General features: G+C 38.6%; 1 protein-coding gene and 1 long non-coding RNA gene across 15 annotated transcripts in view; both read left to right on the plus strand.

Moving 5' to 3' along the window:
- PARD3B (par-3 family cell polarity regulator beta) overlaps positions 1–23,388 on the plus strand; it is a 1,110,743-nt gene that overhangs the window by 412,271 nt on the left and 675,084 nt on the right. The window lies entirely within an intron of this gene.
- On the plus strand, positions 113–4,274 carry LOC145541394 (uncharacterized). The gene is made up of 2 exons (XR_014078971.1): positions 113–1,609; positions 1,754–4,274. It is a non-coding gene; the product is annotated as an uncharacterized LOC145541394 (long non-coding RNA).

The raw sequence follows: 23,388 nt of genomic DNA on the forward strand, positions 1-23,388 counted from the left end.
TTCACTTTCATGCACTGGAGAAGGAAATGGCAACCCACTCCAGTGTTCTTGCCTGGAGAATTCCAGGGACAGGGGTGCCTGGTGGGCTGCCGTCTATGGGGTCGCACAGAGTCTGACACAACTGAAGCGACTTAGCAGCAGCAGCAGCATCATTATTTTTGTCAGTCAAAAAGCCGCTGAAATCTGAGGCAAAGAATGTAGCAGTCCAATAGTGTGTACTCCTTTCCCAATATTGTATCACTTAAAGACCCTTACATATAAATACACTGTGTAGTGAAGTACTTACATTATGCTTAGGAAATGAAAGGAGATATTATAATGCCAGTATTCTCTGTATCTGCAATTTAAGTGAGTTTTACAAACAGGAGGTAGTTTATTGTAAATCACTGATAAAGTATTTCTTCAGGGAAACTCCAACACTTATCAGAAATTTATAATAAAAGTTTATTCCTATTTATTTTCATACCATTCTTCCTCAATCAGCATGTTTTTCTCGGGCCATTGACTGTCCCCAAATATACATAAATTTCTCATTATCCCTGTGGTTTTCTGGTATTATTTCTTGATAATAGCATACCTGCTATTTTACCTTAGAAATAAATCTGTAAGTTGAAGTATTAAAACACTGTTCTCCTGAAATAGGAAAGACTAGTATTGCTTTTACATTGATCCTTTTAGAAAAGTATTTATAAGAGAGCATACAAGCCTCTGTGGGGAGCTTACCAGGCACTTTGGGTATTGTTCATTTGTATCATAATATCCTCAGAAGGTAATGTAGGGAGATTTATGCTTTCAGAGAAGAGTTCAGAAGTGTTTAGTGACTTGTACAGCTTAATCATCAGGCCAGTTGTAGGACAAAGAACTCCAGCTCTACTCTCAAACAAATTTCATCTTCATCTAAAATACAGCCCCTCATTTCCTCAAGTGTGATACTATGCTAGTGACACGGCTGTGATCCAGGAATTAAGTGAAAGTCGCTCAGTCATGTCCGACTCTTTGCGACCTCATGCACTATACAGTCCATGGAATTCTCCAGGCCAGAATACTGGAGTGGGTAGCCGTTCCCTTCTCCAGGGGATCTTCCCAATCCAGGGATTGAACCCAGGTCTCCTGCATTGCAGGCGGATTCTTTACCAGCTGAGCCACAGGAATTAAGAGGTCAAATCAAAAAGTTGTGACATATGTACACACTGCTATATGTAAAATAGATAACCAACAAGGACCTGCTGTATAGCACACGGCAATATTCTGCAATGACCTAAATGGGAAAAGAATTTGAAAAAGAATAGATATTTATATTCATATAATAGAGTCACTTTGCTATACACCTGAAACTAATACAACATTTTAATCAACTATACTCCCATATAAGATTAAAAAAAGAGAGAGATAAGTAGTGATAGTTTTCTGGGATGCACTGTCATCTCCAGCTTGTAGAGTCATAGTTAAATGACTACAGATGGATAGTTGGTTTAATTTTTTCTTTTTTTTTGGGGGGGGGCTTCCCTTATGGCTCAGATGGTAAAGTGTCTGCCTACAATGCGGGAGACCCGCGTTCGATCCCTGGGTCAGGAAGATCCTCTGGAGAAGGCAATGGCACCCCACTCCAGTACTCTTGCCTGGAAAATCCCATGGATGGAGGAGCCTGGTAGGCTGCAGTCCATGGGGTCGCTAAGAGTCGGACACGACTGAGCGACTTCACTTTCACTTTTCCCTTTCATGCACTGGAGAAGGAAATGGCAACCCACTCCAGTGTTCTTGCCTGGAGAATCCCAGGGACGGCAGAGCCTGGTGGGCTGCCGTCTATGGGGTCGCACAGAGTCGGACACGACTGAAATGACTTAGCAGCAGCAGCAGCAGAGTACATCATGTGCAATGCCAGGCCGGATGAAGCACAAGCTGGAATCAAGATTGCTGGGAGAAATATCAATAACCTCAGATATGCAGATAACACTACCCTTATGGCAGGAAGTGAAAAGAAACTAAAGAGCCTTTTGATCAAAGTGAAGAAGAAAGTGAAAAATCTGGTTTAAAACTCAACATTCAAAAAAGGAAGATCATGGCATCCGGTCCCATCACTTCATGGCAAGTAGATGGGGAAACAATAGAAACAGTGACAGGGTTTATTTTGGGGGGCTCCAAAATCACTGCAGATGTTGACTGCAGACATGAAATTAAAAGACAGTTGCTCCTTGGAACAAAAGCTATGACCAATAGACAGCATATTAAAAAGCAGAGACATTACTTTACTGACAAAGGTCCATCTAGTTAAAGCTATGGTTTTTCTAGGAGTCATGTAATGAAGTGAGAGTTGAACCGTAAAGAAAGCTAAGTGCCAAAGAATTGATGCTTTTGAACTGTGGTGTTGGAGAAGACTCTTGAGAGTCCCTTGGAATACAAGGAGATCCAACCAGTCCATCCTAAAGGAAATCAGTCCTGAAGATTCACTGAAAGAGCTGATGCTGAAGCTGAAGCTCCAATAGTTTGGCTACCTGATGGGAAGAACTGACTTCATTGGAAAAGACCCTGATGCTGGGAAAGATTGAAGGCGGGAGGAGAAGATGACAGAGGATGAGATGGTTGGATGGCACCACTGACTCAATGGACATGAGTTTGAGCAAGCTCCAGGAGTTGTTGATGGACAGAGAAGCCTGGCGTGCTGCAGTCCATGGGGTCATGAAGAGTCAGACATGACTGAGTGACTGAGCTGAACTGAGAGCTATATACAGTGTTCTGTTTTATAGGAGTTAATTTTAAATTCATCTGGTTGTGTACATAAAAAAGACTTTAATATCATACACTTCAAAGAGCACAAAATGTTTTTCAAGTTTTGTTACATAACTAAATTGATTAAATCTCTGTCTTGGAAGTTCTAAAGCTATAACCTATTGAGATGGTAATTAATGCTCTCAAAACATTATCTAACAACATAGCTATCAGTAACATGAAAGAGTTAATGAACAAAAGCTGGTGAAATTTTGTTTTCTTTTCCCCTCTTAGACTTCCTAGCAGGACAAGATTTATGACTTCTGCACCTTTCCTATGGAAATCAGGTTTTCTAAATGGGTAAATTAAAGCTCATTGTAAATTGCTTAAGGTAATATTGGCATCTTTTGTGCTTCAGGGTTTCCACTGTGGGTCTTTTAACCTTTGGTTCCATTTAAAGGAAGTTTTCCTGAAAGATTTATTTTCCTTTTGATGGCATTTTTAAATGTTGTACATGATGAGTAGAGAGTGCAGAGTGGTGAAGAAATAATTTGAGTTTTTCAAAAACTGAATTTCACTTGATTTTTTAGAGCTCTCTTTGTTATAACCTTCTGAGTATATTTAATATATATGTGTGTGTGTGTGTGTGTGTGTGTGTGTGTGTGTGTTTGTATCCATATCCTGTGTATCTTTTAAATGTCGAGTGGAACTACTGGAATATTTGATCTAAAGTAGGATACAATACAGAACTTGAACACAGCAATTCCTAAATGTTTATCTACATTGGTTTTATATAATTTTGATTCAGGGAATGTCCCAGTGTTTAGATTTTTTAGACATTCATTTCAGGTAATATTCGAATATGTGAAAAAAAATCTGAGTTGTAATTATTTAGTACTTACCATTTTGTACAGCTGGACTAAGTTGGATTCTTCCGTATGTAAGTCAGTCTTCTGTAGGATATAATAAGCAAAGCAGGATATGTGTTACAAACCAATTACTAATATGAAAGGATTTTTTTTTGTTGTCAGTTGCTGTTAAAATTAGCCATCTCTGGAAATATAACTTTTACTTTCCCTGTTTTTGTAGTAACGGTGCATTAAGATGTCAGGTCAGAATATTTTTGTCTTTCTCACTCTGTTTTGATATTTCATTTGAGAACCAATATTTCAAAAAATGTAGTGATTTAGTACAAATTCCTTAGGTCCAGTCAGATAAATAAACCCTACCAGATTCTGTGAACTGATTTATTGATAGGACTCTGAAGGATCACAGCCTTTTTGAGAACATTTGAAATATTTCTGAATTCTGAATTTTATTGAAGTTGTTCTCAAGAGAGGAGCAGAGTGGGAGACAAGCCCTCTTCTCTTTCCACCTACTCGGACATCTTAACAAAGCTTTAATTTTCTTTTTTAAAGGTCAATATTACAAAAACAGCACATCTAGGACAAGTGGTAATACAAACATTGTGCTGATCACCAGTGACAGCGGATAGAAACAATCTTCTGTGTCCCATTTTCTATGATCCATGGTAATAAGATTTAAGACTGGCACAAATATTTGGAAAATATATATAGAAAAATATGTAAAAAGTCTTCAGACTTCTTTTTACACAATGTATTTGACTTCACTTAAAATGTGATTTTATTATATTTTTGTTAAACAACAGATTAAGAAAATTTACATTTTGTATAAATGTACCTCTTTTAAATGTAAAAATTATCTTTGATTTTTTTTTTTTTTTTTTTTTGGTAAATAAATGCATTTGTTTGGAGATGATCACAGATCCAAACAGTTTCTCTCTGCTTTTCTCAAACCCAAATGGCTTCTCCTCCAAAAGGAAAGTGGCTTGAGATACCCCATATGCTGAGTAGATCTTCCTGTGACCAGTGATGAGAAAATTAAAGGTTAGAGGTGGTTGGGTGGCTACACAAGAGAATTCATGATGCTACCTACCATGAGCTCTGGATTGAGCCTTCTCCCTTGGAACTGCCAGTGGTACTACAGCCACCTTAGGGAGTTGATTTAATATCCTTTCACCAGGGGGATGCTCTGGTTTAATATTGCCCCTTTCCCAGGAGTGATATGTGCTAGCTTTTTAGATCCTACCGCTGCTCATAATGGGCTTCCCAGGTGGCACTAGTTGTAAAGAACCAGCCTGCCAATGCAAGAGACTTGAGATGTGAGTTCGATCCTTGGGTTGGGAAGATCCACTGGAGGAGGATACAACAACCCACTCCAGTGCTCTTGGACAGAACTCCATGGACAGAGGAGCCTGTCAGGCTGTAAGTCCATAGACTCACACAGAGTCGGACATGACTGAAGCGACTGAGCCTGGGCACAGCTCATAATGGAGGTGAATGATTTGTCCTGTGAGAAAACAAGCAGTAAGGTTTCTTAAGTTCCCTAGTTTGGAATGTATTGTATTTAACTGGACTCCATATTAATAGAAGTGTTTGAAGGATCCAATAAGGGAGGTAAAGAGACTGCTTTGGGCAAGTGGGGAGAAAAATCCATCTTGGAGAGAATGTTTTCTTTGTTGCTATCCCTATACTGTCCTTCGTATCTGCAGTTGGTACTGCACTCTGTACAGGAGTACAGAAGTGACAAAGTAACATATAACACGAGAGGTTAAGGTTTCACAGGAAAATATTACAAAATTGAGGTTGGAAAGTAAAATAGAAAAAAGACTTTAAAAAGAATGCTAGCAATAAGCTAGTGAAAGTAGAAAAGGAGGTTACACACTGGCCGTCTATGGGGTCGCACAGAGTCGGACACTACTGACGTGACTTAGCAGCAGCAGCAGCAGCAGCACCTAAAGGAAACTTAGCTAAGAGTAATGCAAATACTTTATGTTGCTGTTGTGCAGTCACTAAGTTGTGTCTGATTCTCTGCGACCCCATAGACTGTAGCCCACCAGGCTCCCCTGTCGATGGAATTTTCCAGGCAAGAATACTGGGATGGGGTGTCATGCCCTTCTCCAGGGGATCTTCCTGACCCAGGGATCTAACCGAGTCTCTTGCATTGTAGGAGGATTCTTTACTGTCTGAGTCACTGGGGAGGCCGGAAAATACTTTATAAAACAGGATTAAAAAGAGAGAGAGAGACAATAGGAAAAAAAAAAACAAAACGATAGAAAGTAAACACAACAGAAAGAATAAAACAGTTGACACAAATTGAAAATGAAATCACTCAAACAACCAACAAGAGTGAAGCTGGCTGACTTTTTAAAAAGTTATACCCTTGTTAGGAAATGCAAATAGTAAAAGAGAAAGCAGGATGCCGTTTTCAAAGTGGTCCTGTGAAATAAGGCAGCTCCAGTGACTGGGCACTGTGGTGACCTCTGAGGATGAGAGAGAGGTGCACTGTGCAGGGGAAGACAGGACTCTTGGGTGGGTCTCCCTATCACTGGCTCCCCCAGATACCTCTAGGATACCTTAGAGGGCAGGGAGGTGTGCCCTGCAGTAAGCAGCCATCCATCAAGCTGCCAGCCGCCAGCTTCCCCCCCCGCTGGCTTCGCCCTGGCAGGAAAGCTGTCTGCTCACCTCCATCCCTTTGTGAAACCTACTCTTTGAGAGAAGGACTCACATTTAGCCCAGTGTTCTTCCGGCAGGCAGTCAAGGCAAAGTGCCTGGCTGACCTCCCCATCTTAATCAGCTATTTGGTAATTGTATTTTTTTACAATCCAAATGTTTAATGTTGATAATACATATTTAGTTATATTTCAATTAAAATAATAGCTTTCTAAACATAGAAAAGCTGTATTTTGAAAAGGTCTGCTTTTTCAGTTTCTGATAGAATGATTTTCACCTAATTAGGCCTACTTGCCTGTCTTTCTGCTTCTTCCCCCACCATATCTTTCTCTCTTCCTCTTGCACACACCCTATAACTCACACAGGCAGTCCATGGGGAGTAATTCTTCAATTGCATAAGTTAGGTTACTCAAAATTCAAGTACCTAAGCTGTGTATTTACAAGAATCCAAACTGTATATGAAGGAGATATGCATGCAGGATGCCACTTGTACGGAGTGTTATCTGTTTATATCTAATCTTATTCCCCAGAAGATTTAACGTGAAATTCTTCATAGGGTCATTGCTAGGACTGAAGATCTAGCAAGCATAGGCAAATATTATAAAGTCATAAAATCTAGTACACACTGTGGGAAACGTATCCGTGGGCAAGACATTGAAGGTCCTTCATTTCCTGTCTCTAACCTTTCACTCCAGCCTTTGTTCTTCTATATCTTTTCCTCTCACCCTCCAGGGACCTGCACTCTAAACACATCAAACTAGTTGGTTGGCATTTCACAAATGGTGAATTTGCAATTTCCTCCACCCAGGCTTTGTTTGTGTTGTTCCCTCTGCCTTGAAGGGCTTCCTGATCCTGCCATCCTATGAAATCATGCTAATTAAGGCTCAGCTTAAATGTCATCTGCCCCCTATACCTTCTTTAACAGCTTCCCAACAAACGTACAGAGACTCTTGCCCCTCTCTTCCTGTCGTGGCATTTTGCTCATTCAATTCAGCTATTTCATCACATGTCAGTGTTTATATTGACTTTCATGTCCATCTGCCCTTCTTACTACTAAGTTGATAGGTTCTTGAAAATGGGGGCTATGTCCTCCATTTTTAATGCAGTGCTTGGCGTGTTATAGGTGCTCAAAAAATGTCCCTTGAAGATAGGAGCAGATACATGCTACATAGGCTTTTATTCTGCTCTACTGAATGGAATGGAATCTTTCCCTACTCACTGTGGCAGAGTTATGGTTAGGAACATGCCACTTATACATTTCCTTTTGAGTGTGGCTCTGTTTCCTTTTAGCTCAGCTTTCCATATTTTGAATCTAGGAGGTCTTCTATTTCTTGCTTTTTTTTTTTTTTTTCTATTATCAACTCTAGCTTGGAGATTCCATAATTGATCACTTTAAAAGCTGTGCATCACTGTAAAGAACTGAGATGGCTTTTTTGCTTCTAGGTCTTAGGCTTTGCCCTAAAACATTGATTTTGCTTGACCTCTGGGTGAGGAAGCTGTGTTAATTTAAAGTCAGGGTTCTCCAGAGGAACAGAACCAATAGGGTGTGTGTGTGTGTGTGTATACACACATATACACATATATGTGAAATCTATTATGAGTTGGTTCACATGATAACAGAGACTACAAAGTCCCCAAGCCTTTAGTTGGCAGGCTGTAGACCTAGAAAAGCCAATATGTAGTTCCAGCCCAAGTTCCAAGGCCTAAGAATCAGGGGAGAAAAATGGTATAAATCCCTGCCTGAAAGCTGGCAGTCTCAAGCCCCAAAGAAAGCAGATGTTTCAATCGAAGTATGAAGGGCAGGAAAGACCAATGTCCCAACTCAAACAGGCAAGAAAAAGGGATTCTTTCAACTCAGTCTTTTTAATTCTATTTAAGACTTCAACAGATTAGCTGAGGCCCACCCACATTAGAGAGAGCAATCTGCTTTACTCAGTTTCCTGATTCCAGTGTTAATCTCATCCAGAAACACTTTCACAGACACACCCAGAAGTAATGTTTAACAAAATATTTGGGCGCCCCATGGCCCAGTCAAGGTATTACATAAAATCAGCCATTTCAGGGCATTGTTCTGCATGTGTATTTTGCCAGTGTTGCCAAGCAGTTGACTTAAGGAAGGAATTCTGTCTATAAAAAGCATCATATATTTTGTCAGTGATAATGAATTTATAGTCTTTACAGGAAGTTTATAGTCTCATTTGATAATTGCATTTTAATCATGGGAGAAGAATAGAGTGGAAAAAACAAACACATATATTCTAGTCAGACATAGGACAAGGAATCTCAAATTTAATGATTTTAGGAGCTAGGCAAACTGATAATAAGTTTAATATGTTGACTATACACCAAGCCAGAATCGTGGAAACTGTGGTGCATAGGAAAACTCAATACCTAGTTTAATAATATGCAAGTCTTTTTAAAGCTGTAACTTCAGATGAGCCTTTGAGTATAAACCCTTGTTTAGCTATTAACTAGCTGTAAGACTTTGGATATTTATTCAGTTTCTCCAGCACTCAGTTATTTTATTAGAATAGATGGCTAATCTACTATCTCAAGAATTTTTTTCCGTGTTTACCAGCCAGTTAAGTTTGTGAGGTTATTAAATGACAGCTTTGTTGATTTCAAGAGTTCTAACAGGGATTCTAAAGAAAAGTGTCATGCCATCTTCTAAAGCAACGTAATCTACTTCCCAGTGACACTGTAATGAATAGGTTTATTAGTTTGTGAAATATCAAGAGGAGAAATATCCTAATCATATTTTGTATCAAAACCTGTTGTGTATACTCATGTACTTTAAATGCCATATTTTGAACAAATCTCTTGATAATTAAGTAGCAAGTCTATATAGGTATTACCAAGTCCATATCGTCTAAAGCTTGAGGAATGCTTTCTGTTTAAAATAGAATGACTTTCAGTACATGTGTTGGAGAAGGAAACGGCACCCCACTCCAGTGTTCTCGCCTGGAGAATCCCAGGGGCGGGGGAGCCTGGTGGGCTGCCGTCTATGGGGTCGCACAGAATCGGGCACGACTGAAGCGACTTAGCAGCAGCAGTACATGTGTGTTGGTGTGTGTTAATTTTTCTTGTTCAAAGCCTTTTCATATAGTCCTGAAGCCTTCAAACTATAATTTAAATCAAGACAGCCTATGTGGATTTATGGAGTCATTTTCCCTTTGGCTAAAGCTCTCCATGGTCACAGGCCACTAGATTTAAAAAGGCAGCCGAACCCATCCAAAGACCAACATAAATTTTCAAAGGTAGGGAAAATGGTGCCTGCTTATTAAATTAGTGAGGACATAGTATCTGGCAGCTATGTATAAATGATATTTCCCTTCTAAAGTTAGAAGCAAGACTTTTAGAGATGTGTGAGATGTGATTCACATTTGTCAAGTTTAGCTACATTGGTTGAAAATAATTTGCATATTACATCATGTGCTTACTTTTGACTTCTGTTTGGATTTGACTAGATAAATGGTTCACCTTTGCCAAAAAGCTCCTAGTTATGGACACATTTAAAATAATTTTTCCCTAGTACACAGAGACTGAATGTGAATATTAAAGAAAAACAAAGGATGCCGTTGTCTCCCCAGACTCTTCCCCAGTACTCCAGTATTTATGCCAAGGGATTTCCTAAGTGCAGGATCAGGCGTTCTCTACTAGTTGCTTGCCTCCACGTTCCCTTTATCCTCTTGTTTCATAGAAATTATGAATTTTAGTCCAATAAAAATAGGACTTTTTCATTTGGTGATTCATTATTGGAAACCGTTTTCACTGACTTTAAGGACTTCAGGGAAGAAAACATGTTTATCCTTGACAGATCTTGGTACTTTTCCATGTCTCATAGGAACATTTCCAAGTCTTTTTTCCTATAAAAACAAAATAAATTGTAAGAGTGGAGTCTTTCTAAAGTTGATTAACTGTACAGACTTTCTAGGGTACTTTCTGAGAAATGCTGCACAGCATTTCCAGTCATGAAATCTGTGTGGAAGGATACTAACAGAAGGCAGCATCTCCATTCCATTTTATCCAAACATGCTATTATGAAATACAGTTTTTGCAAGCAGTTTCTATTTGAGTTATGTTTTATGAGGCCCCAGAGGATGAGGTGGTTAGATTGCATCACCGACTCAATGGACATGAATTTGAGCAAACTCTCCTGAACACAGTAAAGGACAGGGAAGCCTGGCATGCTGCAGTCCACGAGGTTGCAAAGAGTCAGACACGACTTAGAGACTGAACAACAACAACAAAGGTTATATTAATATTTCTGTGGATGAGACTTATTTCTCCTAGTTGTAATGTCAATACTCTGTGAGCAGAAACTAGATACAAACCGTGAGATAGATGTTATGCTATAATTAGTAACTTCTAAATCCTCATCAGCATCTTTGTTTTTCTGTTACTTTTTCATTTGATGCTTATCACTTGTCATGGTGATACACCTACTACTAACATTATATCTTTTATTTAATAAATATATATATATATATATTTAACGTTGAAGAAAAGTCACATTTTTCAGATGTTGGTCTATTGTTATTGTTGCTAAGTCGTGTCCAGCTCTTTGTGATCCTGTGTGTTGCAGCATGCCAGACTCCTCTATCCTCCACTATCTCCCAGAGTTTGCTCAAATTCATGTCCATTGAGTCAGTGATACTATATAACTATCTCATCCTCTGCCCCCACCCTTCTCCTCCTGCCTTCAATCTTTCCCAGCATCAGGGTCTTTTCCAATGAGTCAACTCTTCGCATCAGGTGGCCAAAGTATTGGAGTTTCAGCTTCAGCATCAGTTCTTCCAGTAGTCTTCAGGGTTGATTTCCTTTAGGATTGACTATTTTGATCTCCTTGCAGTCCAAGGGACTCTCAAGAGTCTTTTCCAGCACAACAATTTGAAAGCATCAATTCTTCGGTGCTCAGCTTTTTTGATGGTCCAACTCTCACATCCATATGACTCATCCACGTACATGACTGCTGGAAAAACCATAGCTTTGACTATACAGAACTTTGTCAGCATTGTGATGTTGCTGCTTTTTAATATGCTGTCTAGGTTTGTTGTAGCTTTCTTTCCAAGGAGCAAGTGTCTTTTAATTTCATAGCTGAAAGTATTATAAATCAAGTCTATATTATATGTCAAATATTCAGTCCAGTATTGCTCTGAGTGGGAATTATTTGGTCTCTTTACATTGAATTTGTGTAGCTCTAATTAGACAATGTTAAGGTATATTCTTACATGAGGCACATATTTAATCTTTAGATACTAGATATTATTCAGGATACAAATTGAATTGGGTATTAAAGTATGAATAGGGATTTTGATCAATAATAAAAATAATGATAACAATGATAATTGTAGTAATAGCTAGGGGCTGGACTTTATTTTTTGTGGCAAGGTACTCTGCAAAGTTGTGTCTCATTTATCAATAATGCAACAACTCAAAAGATAGGCTCAGAATAATGAGGGGATGCTGAAGTTTGATGGGCTTCTGATTTTGGCTTTATTACATACTGGGCAGGTAAGCCATCTAACTTTTCAGTGTCCCCAGTTAAGAAAAAAAAAATAATAATGTAACTTTGAGACTAACCAACAGAAAACAGCAGCAACCTCTAGAGGGATATGAAAAATACCTGAGATAATACAGTTTGCTATTATATGTTTAAAAATAGTAAGTGCTCAATAAATGTCCACTGCTGCTGCTGCTAAGTCGCTTCAGTCGTGTCCGACTCTGTGCGACCCCATAGACGGCAGCCCACCGGGCTCCCTCGTCCCTGGGATTCTCCAGGCAAGAATACTGGAGTGGGCTGCCATTTCCTTCTCCAATGCATGAAAGTGAAAAGTGAAAGTGAAGCCGCTCAGTCGTGTCCGACCCCTAGCGACCCCATAGACTGCAGCCTACTAGGCTCCTCCGTCCATGGGATTTTCCAGGCAAGAGTACTGGAGTGGGGTGCCATTGCCTTCTCCGAAATGTCCACTACTATCCTCCTTAATAGACTGAGGGCTTCTCTTGTGGCTCAGCTGGTAAAGAATCTGCCTGCAATGCAGGAAACCTGGGTTTGATCCCTGGGTTGGAGGATCCCCTGGAGAAGGGAAAGGCTACCCACTCTGGTATTCCGGCCTGGAGAATTCCATGGACTATACAGTACATGGGGTCGCAAAAGTCGGACACGATTGAGCGACTTTCACTTCACTTCACTATCCTCCTTATTATACAAGATAGATAAATGGTTGAGGCTCAGAGAAACGACGTAACTTCCCTACATTTAGAAAGTGGTTTGAATCAGGATTTGGACTCACATAGTCTGTCTCCAGAGTCTAGATTCCCAACTACTGTGGATTCTGAGAAAGGAATGTATACAGTGTTACTTTGATACATTTATTTATTGTAATATGACTGCCATTGTAATGACATTTCTCACATTACATAGTTATACTGCTCTCGTTTAAATGAAAAAAAAAAAAAAAAAGAAAAAACATTCCAGCATTTCCCTTTGATTTAAGCTATCTTCCAAGCCAGTATTGCATTTAAGTGAATAAATATGAACTAGACTTTCAAATGAAGACTGTTTGAAGAAGAGGGAATTTACAGAAGAGTTTTCTCCAGAAACCATATAATACTTGAGTCTCCCTCCACTCCCAGCCCCACCCACCACGACACAGGGCCCAGACACTGTAGTTCCATAAAGTATGCTTTCTTACTGCTCTAGACTGATTTGATTCAAGGATTCTGACTTCAACTAGACTATAAACAGACTCAGGACTATAAACAAATGTATAATTCCTGCCAAGGGAACTAGACATTGGATATCCACTAGCCAGCAGATTTTCTCTGTGTTGAGAGAATAATGTGGGATATCAAATCGCAATCAGATTATGTGGGGAAAATGAAACCAGAATAAGTTTAGAAATATCCATGATTCCAGCAGGGCCAACTTTATGGGTACATGACCCGTGCGGTTGCTCAGGGTCCCATGCTATTGCCATCTTGGAATTCTTTCAATGTTTTGAACAAGGGCCCCATACTTTCATTCTGCACTTGGCCCCAGAAGTTACGTGCTTGGTCCTAGGTTCATGAGTTTAATGATCTCACACTGTAATTCCCAGGTCTCACCCATTTCACAATAAGAATATCCTCACTAATGGGACTGCAGATTTGTTCCTTATTCCAGTGGATCCCTTCAACTGGATTACACTTAAAATGACCCTACTAGTTTATTCACCTCTGATATCATTTTCCTGACTTCTATTACTATCTTACCAACATACCCCTTATTTAGCTTATCTATATGGTGGATTAAATTTGTCCCAGGTTTATATCTTTAAGTTAATTGTGTGTATTTATAAACAGACCTTTTCATATTTATTTTTTTTGTTAAATTAGTTTATTTTTTAATTTTACAATATTGTATTTGTTTTGCCATATATTGACATGAATCCACCATGGGTGTACATGTTTTCCCCTTCCAGAACCCCCCTTCCACCTCCCTCCCCATCCCATCCCTCCAGATCATCCCAGTGCACCAGCCCCGAGCACCCTGCATCATGCATTGAACCTGGACTGGCGATTCAACAAATTAACTCTCTGAGAATTTTTGTTTCCTGACTCATTAAGAAGTGCCATGCAGCTTCCATGTTGTAGATGAAATGAATGTCATTAAGTTTGAAATTTATTTGAAAGTGGTATTAACTGGCAGAACAGATTGGATGACAGAATATAACAGAGTATGTTGGTAAGATAAAGAAATGGAGCTACTTAGCCAGTAGTCATTAGGGCAATGTCAGCTTACCTATGACAATTACGCTTCTAAATAAACAATGAAAAGGAGACTTGGGTGAGAGTTAAAGACATGCATACATTATTTTTTACACATTATTACTGTAAATAATTATTTTCTAGAGTTTTCAATCCTTGGCAAAATTAGGGACAGGGAGACAGTTTACAGGAAAGCAATAAACATAATTGATAACTTGATAGTAGGTGATATAGAAGACATGTTAAAGGATATTAAAGCTAAAAATTTCTCTTGTCTAGGGGATAAAAAATAAGAGAATTTTAGAGCCTTCAAATACATAAAAATTTTTGAACAACTTTTATTATTATATATTTTTACAATAACAGATTAAATATGTGGAATTTCAACATAAGGATTTTACAAAAAATAATGACAGACATTTGGACTATGAAATCATTGAAATATTAAAATTTTATTTGTGATTTATTCGTCGTAATAGCTTCTGTCCATCTGTAGTTGTTTAGAATATGAATGATGATTTAAAAACCAAAGGCCCATCAATCAAAACATTTCCCACCTGCTCTCTCTTAAGGGACTATCAAAGTAGTAAATTAAATGAAACCAACATTGTTTTACTACTTGCCCATCATAAAGTATTACTGGTTCCAGGTGAGTACCTATTTACAAGGGACCTTTGAAGATTTAAAAGAAGGTTTTAAGTGAATGGAATACCATACAATGAAAAAAAAAGAAAAGATAAATTACCAAAAAGAAAATTTGAAAAGTTAAAAAAGACAAACTTAATATATTTAAATAGCTCAGTTATTTTGATAAGAAACAATAATAGGAAAATGAAAAGTAAAAGGTATGAAGAGAGAATCCATTGAAGAAACACAAATAGCTTATAACAATATTTTCAATATAACTAATAATCAAAAAATTGTAAATTATTGGGGGCAAGAGGAGAAGGGGACGACAGAGGACGAGATGGTTGGATGGCATCACCGACTCGATGGACATGAGTTTGGGTAAACTCCAGGAGTTGGTGATGGACAGAGAGGCCTGGCGTGCTGCAATTCATGGGGTCACAAAGCGTTGGACATGACTGAGTGACTAACTGAACTGAATTATGTTATGAACTCTCTGGTCATGAATTTTCTTCATTTTATTAATTTATTTATTTATTTTTACAAACTAAAATTAGAGATGATTGCCTACAAGAAAATGCTAAGTGAAAATACCAGAAAATGGAATTGTGTGCTATATAGTATGGTTTATGTAATGTTAAGGTGTATCTGTCTATCTGTGTTTGTGTGTGTATACATATATATATGTATACATACATATACATATATATATACATACATACATATATATATATACATATACATATACATATACACTTCAAAAAGAAGACCAGAGGAAAAACAGAAACATTGTAGCAGTAGTTTTCTGGGATTTGAGCTGATCCTGTGTGTCTTTTCTACTATGTGTTTGCAGAAGTCTTGGAACCACATCCTTTGACGTTTTGTTTATTTTCCCTCTGTCCCTTCCCCACCACAATCCCCAAGAAATACATAGCACATACATAGTTGGCTGGAGGGCACTGGCAGAGGTTGTGACCCCCCCCATACCTTCTTGCCCCCATACTTTTCTTTATCCCTGGAAGTGGCAAGGTGTAAACAAGAGACCCTTGGTTTAGGAAGTATTGACATGAAGACTGATTTTTGAAATGAAGTCATTGTGGTTGGTCGTAGCAACCTGGATTTTTGGGGCCAGTCCTTATTTCAAAACTTACATTCCATTTTTGCCGATAAATAGGCTCAGTACATATTAAGTTTTGAGTTAGTAGTTGTAGTTTTTATGCCTATGGAATACGTTTTTGATATTTTAAGAAGGCTTTTTGCACTAACGTTAAAATTTTACAACTGACTGACAAAGACCATCTTTCCACAATTAAAGATAAGACATAGGATGAAACTGCTCCTGGAGGAGGTAACACACCTCCTGTGACTGTAAGCAAGGAACAAGGACCCCAGGCTTCCTGTCTTCAGGCCCCAATTAGCGAGGCATCATTCTTTGTGATTTTAATACACCCACAATCATAATTACAAATCTTGACATTTAGAGGCTCCCAAAGTCAACACCCATCCCAGCAGGGTTGGCCACATTATCACGAGTTAAGGAGATGTAGGGCAATTAGAAGCTAAAGGAAAAGGTTAGCTCTACCACTCAGACAGAAGGCGTGCAGGAGTTAAACCCACCTGCAACTGCAGTGTTAATTTTTTTTAAATATCGGCTTTGAAGCCTTGTCACCCGTGACAAGGAGGATCTGAGTCTAAGTGGAATGTTTAAGAAGAGTGCTTCCTCGTCCCTCAATCAGACTGCACGCTGACCTTTCCGTCGTCTCCACCAGTTGCTTACCTGTCTTGAAATCCCAGAGAAGGTAGAACATCATCGGACCTGTCATGAGGTCAGTCATCTGGGGGTCAGGCCAATTTGCTAAATGTGTCCGTGCTAAAGAGTCTGTTCCCTCCCAGCCTGGTGAAATGAAGCACCAATTAATCACCAGCTAATTTTCAGGGAGTTGTGACCTTGCTCATATTTGTATTCCACTCACCACTTTGCCTGGCTTTGGGGTTCTAAGAGCAGGACTATGAGGCGACCTCAGGGGTACGTGAAGCTGCTGAAACTTGTGTTTGAGGCTACCAAGGTGACAGGCTAGGGGGTACCTGCCTCAGGCTAGCACTGACCTAGCTTATTTAGAATATTCTGTGTGGTTTGCAACCCCTAAACATATTGCATATAGCTCAAGTGCATGCAAAAGACATTCTCTGTTTGAAAATTTTAGGTCTCATTGTTTTTTCTATCAAACTATCAATTCTTTATCTGTCTTTAGAAGGTGGTGGCTTTGCCATTATTCTCCACCAAGGTTTATTATCTGAGAGCACAAAGGTTTCTTTTCTTTTCTTTCTTTCTTTTTTTTTTTTTTTTTTATGAAATAGACTGGTCTGTTTGTAGCCAAGTCACGTAAATTAAAATACTTGTCAAAATAAATGAATAGTATGTTTGTTATATTCATGACTTAAAATCACATTTGATTGCTTACTCATTAATCCACAAAATTAAGCAATACACCCTGGATTGCAGTCATTAGCACAGATAAGCAGGGTTCTTCTAAGAGTCGAATGTAATGGAGAACACTGTACAGTTATGTTTGTTTCAAAACTAGATATGTTAATGTGCAAATCTGTTTTACAGTTTCTTTGAAAGAATATGAAATGGATAAATGTGGTCCATGAGGAAAAAAAAATCCAGGATTGGTATTGTAATGAACTAAGTGGATTTTAGATGGATAAATTGTAAGATCAAGTGTTTGATTCAACCTCAAGGATGGGCAGAAACTGTTTTACCCTATATATAGAAGCATGCATGTTAATGAAGGTTACATTTATTTCCACGTGGATGGAAAATTAGGACACAGGGAGGTGGTATCCATACAAAAGTGTTGACATCCATATAAAAGAGGTTTTGTTTTTCCTCTCAAATATAGCAAGGAATTCAAATCACTCATTTACCTGACCTCCTTCTCTCTGCCATGTACCATACTAGGAGCGTGGCATATTAAGTTAATTGTACTTTCATTCTCTCATCTGTAGAATGGGGAAAATGGTGCTTTTCTCATAGGATTTCGTATGACTCTTAAACCATATATGTAAGCTCTTCGAACAGTGCCTAGTGCATGGTGGGGTGTTAGTCATTCAGTCATGTCAGACTCCTTATGACCCCATGGACTGTGGCCTGCCAGGTTCCTCCATTCATGGAATGCTTCAGACTCGAATATTGGAGTAGGTAGCCATTCCCTTCTCCAGGGGATTTTTGCGACCCAGGGATTGAATCTGTGTGCAGGCAGATTCTTTACCATCTGAGCCAGCAGGGAAACCAGTCAAGAATACTGGGGTAGGCTGCCACCTCCCTTCTCCAGGGAATCTTCCTGACCTAGGGATTGAAGCAGTGTCTCCTCTGTCTCCTGTACTGTAGGTGGATTCATTGCCTGCTGAGCCATCAAGGAAGCCCACCTGCATTGTCAGGGCTATAAACTATGTGTTAAATATATTTTAAATGATGTGACCCATAGTTTCAAGTAGCTTTCAGTTTGCTTATAGATAGAGGCCGGTAAGTCAAGGATCTTTGTATCATGTGACTGGTGGTGACAAGACAAGAACACAATATTCTAGAAACATCACAAGACCTGGTGGAAGGTCTCATATGGGAGGCTTGAAATTCATTTTGAAAGCCATGAGAATATATAATGAAAAAAAGAAATGAGCTGAAGTAGACCATTCCAGATCTGTGTGATGGAAGACTTCTCTGGCAGAAGTGTTGTGGGTAAATGTCAGGGGACTGGACTGGAACTCAGAAGCAGATTGGGGCCCTGGCAATAGATATGCAAGTACCTGGCCAGAGGCAGCATGGCATTTTGTTGTAATGGGATAAGCCCTGCAGAGGGATAGCACCCTTACATTTCAGCAAGTGGCTGCCTCTAGGGATCTATTGACATACGTATCTCTGATGGCCGTGGTAGCACTGGATCTTGACTAAGAGATTGCCAAACTGTATTTCTGAGACAGTTACAGCTTTGGTTTGGCTACAGAAATGAAATGATAGTGTCAATGTTACAACATTGTAAATATGTAAATGCTTTACAAATGAAAAAATATTTTCCATATACTATTATTTTATTTTTTCTGGTGCCAGAGGTAACTCATTTCAGATAGAATAATCTTTCAAAAATGCAGATTAAATGTCTGTGATTTAGATGAAAATAGCTTGAAGAGAAAGTCATTTATGTGTTTATGTGTGCGTGTTTTAAAACAACCCAGGTTGTATCTTCATTTCTAATAATGTGCACTCTCCCAAGACTCTCAGAGTCCTTGGGATTGGATAACATTAGTGAACCATTTAGTGATCGGCTAGGTAAATGGCGAGCAAAGCCATCCAGTGGATTGGCATCACCCAACAAATTTAACCCAAGTATTTTCCACTTTTTTTGTCTTTTATTTTTAATATGTATAATTCAGAAGCAGTGGAAATATTACTGACAAGACAGGCATATTGAATTTTTTTATATTTCTGGCACGTCTGACATCCTGATGGTGGTTGAGACTTTCTCCTGGTTTTTGTGGCTGTTTGCTTTTTCTATAGCTGCTTCCAGGTTGTCTAGGATTAGGGCGTGGTGACTGCCAGCTGACCTCCACTGAGACCCTTTGCCTGACCACTGCTATGGAGGATGAAGGGCTCAGAGGAGAGGGCTTCGCAGGCTTCCTTTGTGTGTATTAGATATGAGTACTGAATGGTGTTTCATGAATGGTGAGCTGTTATTACTAAGGAAAGTAAAGAATGCTACAAAACAAATGCAAGATTCTCTTAAACTTGTCAAGTAGTAACACATCTTGGAAATTTTGATTCAAGGTAGTTAGAAGAAAAATATGATTCAGTATAAAACGTGTTTAATGTATACTTGACTTTTTAGTAACTTACTACATAATTAAAGTAAGCAAATGTATTTTTGGCTGAAATATGGGTGACTTTATTTAGGCACATTTTTGTTATTTTCTTTAGAATGAAACTTAAAGCTGTAAAGTTTATAAAGTTCTCTATTACTGATTTTCAGTTTGGAGAGGAAAAGAAAATTGGTTTTATCTCATTTATTGAAAGTCGATTGAAGTTTCTGAGAATCATGGCTGTTACATACTTCCTCTGAGGTTGCTAGACCTTGTAGTAGCATCTGATGAAAATCATAATGTGAGCCTTTTAATTTTTAAAATCCAGATTAAATGCATTTAGCTGGCTGTCAAAATCCTATGAAGGAAAAACATCCATTTTCAAACTTTTGTTTCAAGTGGCATAAAATTAGTTCAATAGACAGTTGTTATTTAGTTACAAGCAGATGTATACATTTAAATGAATTCTGCAGTTTCACTCTCTTCCCAAAGGTGATAATGTGTTTTCCTCTACTTGTGAAATTGTTGTAATTTCACAGTCTTACTTAGATTTAATTGTGTTTATTAAGATTTGAGACAAATGATTCCAATTTTATTTTGTAGGATGCTGGCTTTGTTCTTTGTCTTTTAACTCCACTTGACAGTTGTTGGTAACATGGAATACGTATGAAACAGTTAAAAAAAAAAAAGTAATATGTTGTTAAATTCAACAGTTGAACCCAAAGAACTCAATATGGCAAATAAGTCTTTCTTAGTAGTACGTTAGTTCATTTGACATGTTATAAAATAGTCACATATTTCTCAATGTAATTACTAATCCAAAAAATACTTTTGTAAATATAGTTTATTATGTTCTGTGAGAATTTAGATCACTTTTTTATTCTCTACGTAGACTATAATATCATCAGATTATAAAAACTCAGGCTATAAAAGTGACAGAATGCTATAGGCAGACGACAGAGCAAACCACATCATGAATATTGAGGGACTCTGTTATAAATGCACTTGGTGGCATTTATTATTAAAATATTTACTTGTCAGTATAGAAACTAAAGGCATTGGTATATTGCTTTGAGTTATGGTAAAAGTAGAACAGACAGCACAAACCATGTACTGCTAGGTGGAGGAACTGCACTGCATGTCTAAAGGTTGTGTGTTCTTGTGTGATGAAGAGCAAGGAAAAAAGAAAAGCAAAAATTACCTATTTGATGTGTTTGATCTTGATACTTTCTCTGTTCCTCTGTCAATCCTGTGATGAAGAGATTAAAGAGAAGCAACAAAGTAAAAGCAGAATAGGAATAAACAAGTCAAGTGGGACTCAGTCTGGGAGTCAGGGGACGCTAGCTATGAGAGGAAAAGGAATCAACGTTTAACCTTCCATCGTGTACCAGGCTCTGTGCTAAGCATTTAGGCATGTTAGGGATGTCATCAAGGGCATTAATATTCTACCTCCACCCACCACCCCACTCACTCCCAAAACACACCTATGCACACGCACACACAGCTTTACCTTGTTTGAGTATAAAAATAGGTCTGAGTCCTTGAAGAGATATCGATGATGTGAGATTGTGAAGAGCACGTGGCTCTTTTGATCATGTCTGTTATTCCAGGTCATGGATATTGTAAATTATCCAAAGCTCTTGTATTTCCTTTTGATCTTTGAGGTAGTTGTTGTTGTTGATTTTTATAATACTTTGACCTTTACAAGTTAAATATGAAAAAAGATTGAACTATGTTTTTAAAATAAAGCTTATGCGTGATATATTTTCTAGGCAAATTCTAGTTTCAGATGTTCCTTCCTGATACCCACCGGGGAAGGAGTAGTCAGGGGATACTTGTGGTTACCAAACTAAGCCTAATCTTTGAATTGGGAACACATTGTCATTAGCAGTTGAGATGTAGTTATTGAAAAAAAAATGTGCATACCACGTTAATGGATCTATTTTCATGTGTTTTCCTCAGTTCATTTTAGAAGGTAGGTATTTGCCTGAGAAATACACTCCAGTTTGACCTCTCAAAAACAGGTGCAAAACACATGAGATCATTGCCTTATTGTGTGCATGTGTGCTAATTTGCTTCAGTTGCGTCCAACTCTTTGAGACCCTATGGACTGTAGCCCACCAGTCTCTACTGTCTATGGGATTCCCCAGACAAGAATACTGGAGTGGGTTGCCATGCCCTCCTCCAGGAGATCTTCTCAACCCAGGAATCGAACCTGTGGCTCCTTCATTGCAGGCAGATTTTTTACTGCCAAGCCATGAGGGGAAGTCTTTGCCTTAGTATTACTGGCAATTAAAGAGAAAATCTTTTCCTGTTAAGTCAAACATGGAAAGCTGTTAAATATTTACATGAATTTGTAAAAATAAAAGCTGAGTGCTTCAGTTTTTAGCTTAATGGCAGTTCAGGCTGTTCTTCCACTCCCCTGGAGATTTATTCACATTTGTTTTTAAGCTACTTCTTGAGACACATTGAGAAGCTTCACACCAGACACATCAAAGTGGCCTATTAGAAGAAATCAGACAAGGGCATGTCTGGGGTCACACTGCTAACCCTGCCCATCTCTCCATCCACATCCACCTTAGTTCAAACTTCCACTCCTTCAGAAACCAAATCAGCAGATTTTCCCTTTCAAAAATGAGCATGAAAAGGAAAGAGAAGACACATAGTCTCCATTTCTAGAACAGAAGCAATTTCCCCTGGTGTTGACTAGAAAATAAGGAATGTCTACCCCATAATAACAAAATGGAGACAACAATAATAATGGTGAGAATGCATTGAGCATCACATGGGTTTATATTGGTCATTTATATTCATTCATTAATAAATAATTTTAGTGTTCTAAAAGTACATGAAAAATCTAGCTACTTTTCATTGCTATATTAGGTATCATTTTTTTTTTTGCTTCATTTCACTCATTTTAACAAATATATGTTGGGTGCCTATTATATCTAACTCACTTTTCTAGGCAATGGAGTACAGCAAACAGTGAAACTGACAAAAATCACTGTCTTCTTTGAGCTTACAATCTAGTAAAGTTTTCCTAGGGAGTTTTACAGGGAGATGGGCAATAAATAAGACAAACATGAAAGGACATAACATTGAGGGGTGACAAATGCTATGAAGAAAAATGAAGGGAGTATGCGAGGTGTGGGAGTGGATTTCAATTTAGATAGTGTGGCCGGTGAAAGCCTGACATTTCAATAAAGATGTGAAGGATCAAGGAAAAAGCCATGCAAGTATCTGGTGGAAGACTGTATCAGGGAGAGAGAAGAGCAAACGTAGAGACACAGGGAGGGATAAAGAAGAGGGCAGAGCAGGATAGCATCCTGAGAACGAGGGAGAAAGTCCTCAGGATAAGAGGTCAGAACCTTCACTGGGAGCCCGTTACCATACAGGGTATTGGGAGGATTTGGGCTTCATTCTAAGTGAGGTGGAAAGGTTCTGATCAGAGGAGATGTAATCCACCTGTGTTTGAGCACTGTCATGCTGGCTGCCATGATGAAAGTGGATGGAAAGGGAGCGTGTGTGGAAACAAGAAGCTGGGTCAGGAAGCCCTTGCGGTAACCCATGGGAGAGGCTGTGATATCTGGGTCCAAAGAGGTGACAGTGAAGGTGGTGAGAAGTGGTCAAGCTCTGGGTATATTTTAACATTTATTGACAAATTGGATGTGTGTGAGGTGTATAAGAGATAATGAGAAAGGGAAGGGAAGAGGGATTAAGGATTACTCAGTCTTCATGTTAGATTAGGCAATTGACCACATGAGGCTGGAGTTCAGGAAGAAGCTCTGGGTTGGAGATTTAAGTGTGAGATTTACCAGCATACTCTTATACCTTTGCCGTGGGACAAATGTAATCACCATGCATATTTAAGGGTAGCCTTTTTAACAATTTTAGAGATGAGGAAAAGGAAACTGAA

This window comes from Giraffa tippelskirchi, chromosome 3 (genome assembly GCF_054371585.1).
Source record: "Giraffa tippelskirchi isolate mGirTip1 chromosome 3, T2T-mGirTip1v1.2.pri, whole genome shotgun sequence".
Taxonomy (NCBI): domain Eukaryota; kingdom Metazoa; phylum Chordata; class Mammalia; order Artiodactyla; family Giraffidae; genus Giraffa; species Giraffa tippelskirchi.